The following is a 13276-nucleotide window of genomic DNA, read 5'->3' on the forward strand; positions in this document are numbered from 1 at the left end:
CGGAAGCTGGTGTGCACAGGTACCGCGCTGTGTATTTAGGGGACGAAGGAGTGAGGAGTCTGCATGCGGTCAGTTCAAACCCAGTTTTCCTGCACCTACACTTGCTCCGAGGTTGGTTAGATCAGCGGCTTTGGAGCCTGTAATATGGAGGGCTGAGCATGCCCTTATATCTGATTTGCAACCCAGAAATAACAGCTGCGTGACCATCAGGAGCAGCTGAGAACGCTCCCCATCAGGCGCATTCATTCTGTCTGGTCAATGCGAAGGTGAGCAGAGAGCTGGGCAAACTTCCGGGTTAGGAGATGGGCCAAAATCTGGGCAGGAGAGCTCACAGCTGCGATTCTAGAAATAGCCACCAGAGGATTCCTTCAAAACGATTGTTGTCGTTGCTGCTGTGACAAGGCCTGGGGTTGTTTTGGCTTACCACTGCTTTGGATTGAGAGATCTATGGCTAATCCAGGACACATCAGTCAACCTCCGCAACTCAGTTTACGCATCCGCGCTAAGGCTCCGCTCTGTGGGGAGGACATTTTATATACTGGGGAGGGAGGAGTGGGGAGGGAGCAGGATAGCAATAAAGAGCTTCTCTTTCCTTATTTTAATCTGTGGCTAAAATGAAAAGCAGTTCATTTTTAAAACTCATTAGGCAGAAGGCAGCCAGGGCCTGCTGGGACCTCGGGACCAGGCTGCACAGAAAGGGATGACGTGGTTCTAACGTGGCCCCTTCACAAATAGCTCTCACTGGGAGCTCCTCAAGGCCAGGCCTCCTGGGTCGCCCTGGGCAGCAGATGGGAATGATTTGGGCATATCCGGTATGGCCTGAATTTGATCCTTAGGGTAAGATCTGGGGGGGAAAAGAGAAAGAAAGAAAGAAAGAAAGAAAGAAAGAAAGAAAGAAAGAAAGAAAGAAAGAAAAAAAAAAGAAAGAGAGAAAGAAAGAAAGAAAGAAAGAAAAAGAAGGCAAACCATTTCCTTAAAAAAAAAAAAAACACACCGAAAAACCAGCCTGTGCATACCGAGCACGTGATACTTAATGCTCACCCCTTAGAGCTGTATTCTTAACTCTGGGTTTGTAAGACACAACATGTTTCCCCCTAATCCTTCCCAAAAATGCATTCCATAAATTGTTAGCATCCCTGCCAATGGCCCCAGTAAATTCACATACCAGCTTTAAAGTCAGTCCTTTTTAAATCAATGCCATTAGTCCCCTGAGTTAGGAGATATTATTTCCAGATTCCTATAGCGGCTTTCTTTTCTTTTCTTTTCCCTTCCTTTCTTTTCTTTTCTTTTCTTTTCTTCTCTTCTCTCCCCCTCTCCCCCACCCCCATTGCTCTGTCTCTGTCTCTCTCTCTGTGTCTTTCTGTCTTGCTGTAAATGTTCATGTTTCTTTGTAGCTGTGGACTTTAAGTAAAAAATAGATATATTTCATATAAACAGTAGCTATGCCCTGCCTGGTGCGGTGCGTCTGAGCACATTCCAGGTACCCTAATACCACACCACCCACCTCCTTGTTTGTGGGCTCTCTCCTGAGGGCTCCAGGCTCCTCATTCAGAGTGTCTGAGAAATTCTGGTGTGTTACTGAGCCTCTGCTGTTATTGTTTTTATAACACAGAATTGGTGAAGCATGGTGTTTTGGGGATACAGAGCCACACTACTCAGATTTGAAGCTAAGCTGTACCATTTGCATGACTGCTTTGTGCCTTAGCTTCCCCATTTGTAAAGTGGCATTGTAACAGTACATACTGTATACACTAATATATTTACATGTGCATATGTATGTATGTATGCTCAAGCAGAGCTTGCACAGCACAAATTCCATACCCATATAAGTGCATGCATAACTGATAATCACCCATGATTTTCAATCATCAACATGGAAGATTCCAGAATGACCTGGGGACAGACTAACATGTAGGCAGAGAATAAAGGTAAGTCAGTCAATCTAATGGCTTTGTGACTCTCCTACAGCCATTTAGTTTAGCTTGTTGGAAAGGCTGATGGGCACGGCTCTTCCTCTAGGAGCCTGGACTGATGCTTGGGTGTGTCTTATCTTCGGTGTTCATTTTTCAGACTCCCACACCCATGTTCCCAGTGTGTCTTACTTTCCCATGAGCGCCTCTCTTTCTGTTAAACCTTGTTTTGAAGCTTTGGTTCTAGTTATTAAGCCAGGCATGGTGGCATGCATCTTTAGTCTCAGCAATCAGGAAGCAAGAACAGGCAGATCTCTCTGAAGCCAGCCTCATCTGCATAGTGAGTTCCAAGACAGCCAGGCCTATGTAGATTGACTCACACACTCTCTGTACACACACACGCACACACACACAAACACATACACAAACACACATACACAAACACACACAAACACACACACACACACACACACACACACACACACACACACACACACACACAGGGCTGAAGGCGAGAAGGGACTGTTCTGGTCAGAGGATTCAGACCACAAGGTTTACACCCATCTAGAACTTGCTGATGAGTTTAGAGTAGACTGGTGCTGGCCCCTGGGTTTCCCAGACCCAGTCCTTCCCTTTCCTATGGCTATCTCTCCTAGGAAAGGCTACAATGCCTGTGCCTGATCCACACCATGACTTGTGTTTCTGGGTAATAAAACGCACAGGGAGTTTAGGGGCTTTCAACTCTGTAGTGCAAGTTTTGGTTTCTTTAAAAACTCAGTTATGTTATGTAAACATGTTTTTGTTTTAATCCCATGTGTGGGATGTGGGACTGCCTTAGTTTATCCACAGCTGATACCAGCCTCGAGTGGGACGTGGTCTGTGCCAGCTGGACACAGTGGAATTCTGTGGACTGTGGGAGAGTATAAATACCAGAGTCCAGCGAGGCGGGCCTTCAAGGAGACGGATGGAGGAGGAGGAAGGCTGCTTGTTCGTCCTGCTGCATTTGCCATTTGCTGTTGCTGGACTGCTGGATATCCTGACAGCTAAATTGGTATTTTCCAGAAGAACCCAACGACCCTCACCAGCCAGCATTAAGTCTAAAGAGGTCTACATCCCCTTCCTCTTTGAACTTTCTTTCTCTCCTACCTAGAGGAGGTAGAGGCTTAAGGAACCCCAAATAAAATAGTATATAAAAATAGTGTCTATACTTCTCCTTTCCGTCTTCTCAGAAATCCTTAGCTCACTTTGCCTCACCCACTCTGGCATCTGAAGGTCTGCAGGCTTCTCTCTTGTGTGTCATGTGGCTTTGCATGATTGAGTCTCACAAGGCAAGAAGAAGGAGAAAACTAGTTTTGTTAGCTCTCAATTTATGTCACTTATTCTCTCTGGTGATTAATAACCAACCTACCTTTCCCATAGGGTAGGTTCTCAATAAATGCTAATCACCAACAGAGAGGGCAGGAACACAGCCAGGTTGATTGACACATACAAAATATCTCCAAAATTGTATGCTAAGAGGAGCCAGCAAGCATCCTCAGAGTTGACAGATAGTTCTCTCCACCTTTCCTGTGTGGCAGGAGTAGTCTGTGAAGGGATGACACATCTACCCAGGTGATTCAGGAGGTGGTATTCTTCTTATATTGAGCCAACTGTGACATACAGTAGAAACACCAGAGCCTGAATTTGTTGTCAAAATTCCATGAGATGGGGGAGGGGTGCCAAGGTAGCCTAGGGTAACAAAGGAGGTCCAATTAAGAAGTCAGGAAATCATGTGGTTGTAGTGAGTAAGAGCTATTCCAAGCCAGAGAGCTCTTAATGAGGATGCCCGAGTTCCTGTGCCCTCCAGCAGCTAATGCAGCCAGGAGAGAAATTCTCCATTGTTCCATGAGCCCAAGGCCCTCTGGCAAAAGCCCTGGCTCCCATGCTTGGGGCTCAGGTCTAGTCTACAGCAACCCAGTAGCCTCGGAAGCCTGTGAGTAATGCCCATGAAGCTAGTGCTAAAGGAAGCAGAGGGCATGGGTGTGTGTGTGTGCGTGCCCTTGCGTGTGTGAGTGTGTGTGTGTGTGTGTGTGTGTGTGTGTGTGTGTGTGTGTGTTTTATAGTTCTGGAGACTGAATGGAGGATCTATACATCCTAGCTAAGCTATCTACCAGTGAGTTAACTCCTTGCTCCATTTTTACTTTTTAAAAATTTTTTACATATAAATTTATGTTATTACACACATGCAAACACACACACACACACACACACACACACACACACATGACTACCTATATAGCAAGAAGAACCATGACACAATCAGGAATTATATAAATGTTACATTCTTAGTGTTTTGGCTATATGAATTTGACAGCCTTGAAGAAAACATCTTTCTATCTTGGCGCATCTAAAATTCTGAATATAAATCAATCTCCATCACATTTGTCATTATCAACTTAAAACATCTATCTTGACCTAAAAACATCTTAACCCCTAAACAACTAAGCTTCATTGTAAAACTAAGCTACCTGGTCTTCAACTCTTTCAGAGAGTTGAGAAGGAATAAACTTGATTACCTGAGTATGCCAGGAGTACAGGCTAGTAGTTTTCCATATGAGAAGATGACAGAGACAGTTTTCTACCTGAATAGTCACTTAAAATTCTCTATAATGTTGGAGCATCTTCTTCAGCCTTCTGGCCCAATATATCTGACAGACATATTTGTGAGGCAGGAACTATTGAGGACTTGCTTACCCTGCCATGGCAGAGTTTGGCCATTGACTGCCTGCATCCAAGCTTGCCTTTTTTAGGCAAAATTCTATCTGTGGTAGAAATGAGGACATTTTGCCCGGTGGCTTGTTTGCCACATTTGAAGCCATCTCCATAAGGAGGCTCTTTGATGCTCATCATCTTCTTTGAGTTAGGCTGGGTGTTGCCAGTAGTTAACCTGTCTCATTGTCTTTACCTAATTTTTAAAATTAATTAATTAATTAATTTAGTATTCTGCCTGTATGTGCACCCACTCACCACAAGAAGGCACCAGATCTCATTACAGGTGGTAGTGAGCCACCGTGTGGTTGCTGGGAATTGAACTCTGGACCTTCGGAAGAGCAGCTGGTGCTCTTGACCTCTGAGCCACCTCTCCAACCCCTTTACTTATTTTTTAAATCTTGAACAGGGTCTTACTAAGTTGCTTAGGCTGGCCTTGAACTCATTATGGAGCCTTGAGTTTGTGATCCTCCTGCCTCAGTGTCCTAAAAACCTAGAATCACAGATGTGTGCCCCAGGCCCGGCTAGAGCCACTACTTTTGAGTCATTACACCTCAGCGATGAAACAACTCTTCCCAACAGTCCTTCAGCGACAGAGCCCAGACAGAGACCAGATCCTTTGTATCCAAGCACATTTCACCTCATTTTACTGTACTGTAAATTGCCTCAGAAACATATGGTCCCCCAGTGAACGACTCTATGGGATACACTGGGGCCTGGCAGGCACTGGCAAAGCAAGCACCAAAATGCCCACAAGAGCAGACACATGACTATCTGTCTCCAGCAGTCCAGGAAACAAAGGTGTCACCACACCCAGCTTGGCAATATCTTGCTCTGTCCTTTCTACCCCAAGTCAAGATAAGCAAGGCCAGATGCTTGTAGAAGGCACTAGCTAACAGCTTGGTTTTCCAGGTCCCTCCTCTTCAGCATCCTCCTCTTCGGCACACCGAGGAGGACACTGTCACCAGTAAATTCTTTCCGTGCTTCAGCTGACCGCTCGCTCACTGTGCTCATGACACTTTTATTCCTGTGCTTTTATGTATTTATTTATTTGCTGTTAAAGTTTTATCTCTAGGGTTTGGAGAGATGCAGTGGATGACGGCTCAGTTCCCAACACCCATATGACAGACAGCTCATGACCACCTGTAATTCCGGGTCCACCTGGTGCAACACCCTCTCTGGCTTCTGCAGGCACCACATGTATTTGTGCATATACATACGTGCTGGTACATACATGCACACACATACATATAGATGACAGATAGATAGGTAATAGATCTTTATAAAATTTTATCTCTAACTATTTCAGAAAGATTTTCGTACCTGATAAAAACTACTTCGGGTGGCTGAGTTAGTGAAAGGGAAAATGTTCTTCCTAAGTTTGGAGAAGATGTCGAGATGATATCAGGTGTTAAACTGAGGCATCCTTAGGTAGCTTTAGGACTGAATCCTGTTTTGTTGTTTTTAAAGGCAGAAATCCCTCTTAATCTGGACCCATGAGTATAATTGAAGCACCCCTGGTTGATTGCTTTGGCGAGGACAGGGATGATGAGCTAAGGTCTCACTGTATATCCCAGGCTGTTGCTGTGACTTTCTGCCTCAGCCTCTGTGGTGCCGGAATTAGCATAAGTCACCACGCCTGGCTCCAAAATCCCCTCCATGCATTTTACCAGAATTCTGCTTGGTCAAAAGGGACATGAAAGTGGTTGTGGTGCCGCCCTCCACTCCACCCTCTTCCCATTTGACTGGATCTTAACTGCTCCCCAGTCTCTGCCAACTCCCCTGTGGTCTCAAGCACTGTAGGAAGTGAACAGTCAGCTCGGTCTTAATTTCTTGCTTCATAAGGAGAATAGCACAAGATTCCTCCCTGTGTGGGGTGAGGGGTAAGCTCAGGACATTGGCGTGTGTGTGTGTGTGTGTGTGTGTGTGTGTGTGTGTGTGTGTGTGAGTGTGACCAAAGCCTATAGTTCTCATTTTCTCCCTCCCCCTCAGCATAGCTCAGAGCCTGCCTCAACGTGTCAGAGCATCTCGGTGCCATCTTTCCTCGCCCCTTTCTCCTGTCCCCCCTGCACATGCCTACCCTCTTTAGCTTGATCTTCTGCCTCAGGGCTCCTGCATTCCTCCCATCTTCTGGTGTGTGTATGTGCGTGTGTGGGTGTGTGGGTGTGCGTGTTTGTGTGTGTGTGCACGCATGTGCATGTGCACATATTGGCTTATTCCACATTTAATAATAGCTCCCCATTCTCCTCTTTTTTAAAAATCGACTAGCGCTGGCTACAAAGCTTGCTTCTGGGTTAATTGCTTTTCATTAGCGCCATACTTCTTAATTGCTATACATTATTCATTTGTACAAGAAACAATTCCAAATTTACTAGTGCTCTGCTGCAGCCACCGCCGGGAGCCCTGGGTTGCCTGGCTTGCTGGAGCAGGCTCTGGCTGTTGGAAGTAAGGGGAGGCGGGTCATTCTAGATCTTAGACTCCAAAGCCAAGATTAGGGTTCTCCAGCCATATACAACTTGAGTCTCACTTTCTAAGGCATAGACTTTTCTGGATCTTAGTCTCCAAACCTATAAACCAGAACTAGAAAGGCAAGATTGTGTGCTTAATAATATGTTTACTTTAAAATTCAGTTTTGGAAAAACCTATATTTCTTGTAATGAGTAGGGTTTCAAAAGCAAGAGAGAGGGGGAAATCATACTCACTAAAATAGAGCAGAAAATAAACCCCAATGGAAAGTTTGTGTCTCTCTGTGGCTAAATTCATTTGGTCAAGAAATGATGAAATTACAGATTTCTGAAAAGGGTGTGTGTCTTGGAGTTACTGAGGTCCAGGTCTCAGCATGAGCCTTGGGCAAGGCAGGCATTTAAGTCGGCATAAAGAGAAGGAAGTGGGCAGAGCCAGCATTTTTATTTATTTATTTATTTATTTTATTATTTTTATTTTTTTATTTTTGCCACCACAGCATCACCTTTGAGGGCTAAGCCTGCCCATGAGCAAATTCATCTCATCAATTTGGAGCCAAGCATCCTCATCAGCCTGTACTCCCAGTATCTCTTGCTATGGAATTCACCTTTTAACTAAAAAAAAGAAAGAAAGAAAAGTAGCTGGGAAAAGCTAATGGCAGCAGGGAGTCAGAGGAGCCCGAGCAGTCAGACTGTACAAAGGGCCTGTGTGTGCAGCAGCTGCTGAGCGCTTTGTGGCCCTCACAGTGGAAGAGCACTCTACCCTTGCCCGCAGCCCTGCTATTGGCATCAACACAGGTGAAGAAAGAGAAAGGAAGTGGCTTTGTGACTGAGCCCCTAGGCATCTGAGAGGACAAAGTTCCATGAGAAGGGAGATGGATGTGCACAGAAGAAAGGGATGCGTGGCCATTTTTGTAATCATTGCCAAGTGGTTAGCAGCGGTAAATTTCTAAAATCAGAACCAAGCATGGGGAGCAGGAGGGCAGTGTCAGTGCCTGGTGCCCAGTGTCCATCATGGCCAGCAGGAGGGCAGTGTCTGTGCCTGGTGCCCAGTGTCCATCATGGCCGGCAGGAGGGCAGTGTCTGTGCCTGGTGCCCAGTGTCTAGCATGGCCAGCAGGAGGGCAGTGTCTGTGCCTGGTGCCCAGTGTCCAGCACGGCCAGCAGGAGGGCAGTGTCTGTGCCTGGTGCCCAGTGTCCAGCACGGCCAGCAGGAGGGCAGTGTCTGTGCCTGGTGCCCAGTGTCCAGCATGGCCAGCAGGAGGGCAGTGTCTGTGCCTGGTGCCCAGTGTCCATCATGGCCAGCAGGAGGGCAGTGTCTGTGCCTGGTGCCCAGTGTCCAGCATGGCCAGGAGGAAGGCAGTGTCTGTGCCTGGTGCCCAGTGTCCAGCATGGCCAGGAGGAAGGCAATGTCTGTGCCTGGTGCCCAGTGTCCAGCATGGCCAGCAGGAGGGCAGTGTCTGTGCCTGGTGCCCAGTGTCCATCACGGCCAGCAGGAAGGCAGTGTCTGTGCCTGGTGCCCAGTGTCCAGCACGGCCAGCAGGAGGGCAGTGTCTGTGCCTGGCACCCAGTGTCCAGCACGGCCAGCAGGAGGGCAGTGTCTGTGCCTGGTGCCCAGTGTCTAGCACGGCCAGCAGGAGGGCAGTGTCTGTGCCTGGTGCCCAGTGTCTAGCACGGCCAGCAGGAGGACAGTGTCTGTGCCTGGTGCCCAGTGTCTAGCACGGCCAGCAGGAGGGCAGTGTCTGTGCCTGGTGCCCAGTGTCTAGCATGGCCAGGAGGAAGGCAATGTCTGTGCCTGGTGCCCAGTGTCCAGCATGGCCAGCAGGAGGGCAGTGTCTGTGCCTGGTGCCCAGTGTCCATCATGGCCAGCAGGAAGGCAGTGTCTGTGCCTGGTGCCCAGTGTCCAGCACGGCCAGCAGGAGGGCAGTGTCTGTGCCTGGCACCCAGTGTCCAGCACGGCCAGCAGGAGGGCAGTGTCTGTGCCTGGTGCCCAGTGTCTAGCATGGCCAGCAGGAGGGCAGTGTCTGTGCCTGGTGCCCAGTGTCTAGCACGGCCAGCAGGAGGACAGTGTCTGTGCCTGGTGCCCAGTGTCTAGCACGGCCAGCAGGAGGGCAGTGTCTGTGCCTGGTGCCCAGTGTCTAGCACGGCCAGCAGGAGGGCAGTGTCTGTACCTGGTGCCCAGTGTCCAGCATGGCCAGCAGGAGGGCAGTGTCTGTGCCTGGCGCCCAGTGTCCAGCATGGCCAGCAGGAGGTTAGTGTCTGTGCCTGGTGCCCAGTGTCCAGCACGGCCAGAAAGAGGGCAGTGTCTGTGCCTAGCATCTAGTGTCCAGTGTGGCCAGCAGGAGGACACTGTCTGTGCCTGGTATCTAGGGCACTGAATTCTTGCTGGAGCAATCTGATCTGATCCACGTTTTGCTGTCAGCTGTGTGTCCAGGCTTCACTCTCTGGCTATCCCAAGAGTGTGAGGCACCTACCACCCTGGTCAGTGTAGAGCAGCTAGCACAGCGTTGAGCATCTCTCAGGGTCCAACGCTAATGTCTCCTGAAGCTGAAGCTTCAGGCCTCTAACCCTCCATGCTGAAGAGAGCATGGTTTTACTCTTGTTTTTTTCCTTTCCTGATTATCAAACATTTTGTATGTTTACGTCTACGTATTTCAGCATTTCAGTCAGACTTTAACATGTATCCTCTGGACTCTCCAAATTTCAAGACAGATAATTCGAGAAAAGAACAAAAGCAAACTCACATTTAGCCACTTAGGAAAGTATGTTTAAATATCATGTAAAGGAAAATCTCAGCTCTCTGGCTCCACACAGTGTCCAGTGGGACTGGAAAGATATTTGCAAGTGAGTGAAAAAGAAGCATTATTCTTTCAGCAGTCTTGGGTGGATGTTTCTCCACCGCCCCCCCCCCTGCCCCATGTCTCTCTCCCCCCCTCCCCCCCACCTCCACTAAACACAGTACAAAGGGGCTGGTGGAGATCAGAGAACAACTTTGTGGAACAGAGTTTTCTCCTTCCTTCTTTGTGTAGATTCCAGGAATTGAACTCAGGTCATCAGGTTTGCAAGGCAAGGGCTTTTACTCCAGGAGCCATCTCTCTGGATTCTATTATCTGTTTCTGTGTGTTTGTTTTGCTTTTGCAATGTTAGGGATTGAATGACCAGAGTTATTTTGTTCTTAAATACTCATTATACCTTGGAGTTACGGCCTATGCTGTTTCTTCAGCCACGTGTATGTTGATGTTTTGTGATTTACAGCCATATAAAATGGCTTTACGCATCTTTTTGTTTTGTTATTTTTCAAGACAAGGTTTCTCTGTGTAGATTTGCCTGTCCTGGAACTTGCTCTGTACATCAAACTGTCCTTGAACTCACAGAGGTCCACCTGCCTCTGCTCCTGAGCGCTGGGATTAAAGATGTGGGCCACCACACTTCTCTTACATATCTTAAAAATCTTATTACGAAGCTTTATCTTTTAAGGCATAGAGATATTTAACAGTATGTTAGCTTAATTTTATATTCTTAAATGTTATTTATTATAGAAAAATTGCAAGTACTGCCTCAGGATATTTTATGTTCTATCCACACAACAGAACAGCATTCAGTTGTGGAGTTCGCGTCACAGAGCCCTGAAACATAGGGACGTGTTTATGATAAATAAAATAATACAATATGGAATACAAATTAAGAGTGTATCCATGTGAAATAAATGAAATAGTTTTTGTGATCACAAAACTGGAGAATTCCTTCCACTCAAAAAATATTTATATTGTTATGTATACTCTGTAATTTGAATGACAACATGGCAGATCTCGGTAAATAACCTGCTTCTGTGGCATTGTAGCAGCTGCCTGAGGGGAAATCTCTGAGCTGATTATATATATTATATATTAGGCCTCTTTTACTCTCCTGTGTACCAGCAGCCAGGGCAAAGAGGGCAGCCCACTAGAGTCTAGACAGGTTAACGATCAAGGGCTGATTATAAGAAGAACCTTAAAAACCAAACTGACACTGGAGGAGATTCTAGAGGTCAAGTGTGTGTGTGACTTTGGTACCCAGACATGAATTCACTCACTTCCCTGGCTAGCCAAAGAGACAATCGAGCAAGTGTGCTCCTGTGAGGCTGCCTAACCCCATTAAAAAAAAAAAAAAAATATATATATATATATATATATATATATATATATATATATATATATATATATATATATATATATAAACCCATGTTTTGTTGGTGCCAAGGTGTAGTAAAGTGAACTATTTCAAATACACATAATAAAATTTTTAGTATATATCAACATTTTACATTTATTAAAGTTTCTCACACATCATTTCATTCTGTGTTTACACTTTTAAAACTTCACTTTGCATCCTGGCTGCAGCCCCATCCCTCCTCACCTCCCAGTTCCACCCTCCCTCCCTCTCTCCCCTCCCCTTCCTCTATTCCTCAGAAGAGGGGAGCACCCCCCTTCCCATCCACCCCAGCTCATCAGGACTGTGTCCTCTTTCATAGCCTGGCCAGGCAGGACTGCCAGGGGAAAGTAATTGACCCTATTTTTGTTTTGTTTTATTTTGTTGTTGAGACAGGGTTTCTCTGTGTATCTCTGGATGTCCTGGGCTCTCTTTGTAGACCAGGCTGGCCTCAAACTCACAAAGGTCTGCCTGCCTCTGCCTCTGCCTCTGCCTCCCGAGTGCTGGGATTAAAGGTGTGTGCCACCGTGTCTGGAGGGGGAAGTAATTGAAAAGCTGGCAAGAGAGTCCATGTCAGAAAGAGGCCCCGCTCCCCTTAGTAGGGGACCCACATGAAGCCAGAGCTGCCCATCAGCTCCATCTGTGTAGGGGGCCTAGGGCCAGTCTATGCATGGCCCTTGGTTGGTGCTTCAGTCTCAGCAAGCCCCTCTGGGCCCTGACTAGTTGGCTCTGTTGGTCTTTTCTGAAGCTCCTGTCACCTCCAAGTCCTTTTCCGGCCCCCGCCCCTGGCCCCCAATTTTTCCACAAGGCTCCCTATACCAAACCCAATGTTTGGCTATGAGTCTCAGCATCTGTTTCAAGGCACTGCTGGGTGGAGCCTCCCAGAGGTCAACTCCACTTGGCTCCTGTCTGCAAGCGTAGCAGTGTATCCTTAGTGGTGTCAGGGGTTGGATCTCTCCCACGGGGTGAGTGCTCATCCACTTTACAAATGGAGAACTCGTTTGAACTTCTGCCCAATCAGTCCTGAAGGATGAGCAGATGTGAGGCAGCAAACGAGCCGGGGAGAGGCGAGTGAGGGCAGGAAGAGCCTGGAAGGCCGCTAGCCCTTCTGGGAGACCGCATGAGGCCCCGCAGGGCAAGACTTGGGAAGTGTCACCCTGACAGTTGTCTGCTGAAGAGGAGTAGGAAAAGTTGAGGGAGAAGAAGTGAGAGAAACGCTGCTGAAATACCTCTGGGGGAGATGAGGGCTTTATTTAAGCAACAGATATAGTGTGGAGAAGAAATGAAACTGTTAGTGGAGACGATTAATTAATCAAGAAAGAGCCAGAGGTGGTGGCCAGGATGCTGGCTCAACATCCTGATATGACCAACATTACCAGACAAGTCTCTAGAAATCAGCAAGGACTTGGGTATCATTTTACATATTAGATTCAAAACTGTCTCTTTCCCAGGCTAAAGTTTCATGGAGATCCAGTGTTTTTATTTGTGTTTATGGTTACATACATAGGTGGGGCTCTCTAGTTACATCACCACAAAAAGAAATCCCACAGAGGAATTCCAGGCTTCCTTGTACGTGGCCAGTGTAGTAGATTGCCAAAGGTAGGGTGAAAGCCAAACCCAGAAGCATTTGTGAATAAATACTGACCCCCAGTGTCCACGTGCTGAAATAAAAACTATCAAACCGTCCCCTGGCTGCATCTTTGCCCTGCTATCAGTCAGGATCCAGGATATTTCAGAAACAAAGACACCAACTAGTGGACTGTGGTGGTTAACAGTAGGCCTAATAATGTTTATTATCAGGCCTATAATTATTATTATGGCAATATTTTCTAACCCTCTAGCAATGAATCAAGACACAGACACCTGTTATATTTTAGAATAGCCTTAGTCAACCTGGGGCAGGGCAGATATTAACCCCTAAACTACCTCCCATATTGGGGCAAGTATCCCATACCCTGGCTTAATCCCA

Source organism: Acomys minous (genome assembly GCF_964271855.1).
Source record: "Acomys minous genome assembly, chromosome: 6".
Classification (NCBI taxonomy): Eukaryota; Metazoa; Chordata; class Mammalia; order Rodentia; family Muridae; genus Acomys; species Acomys minous.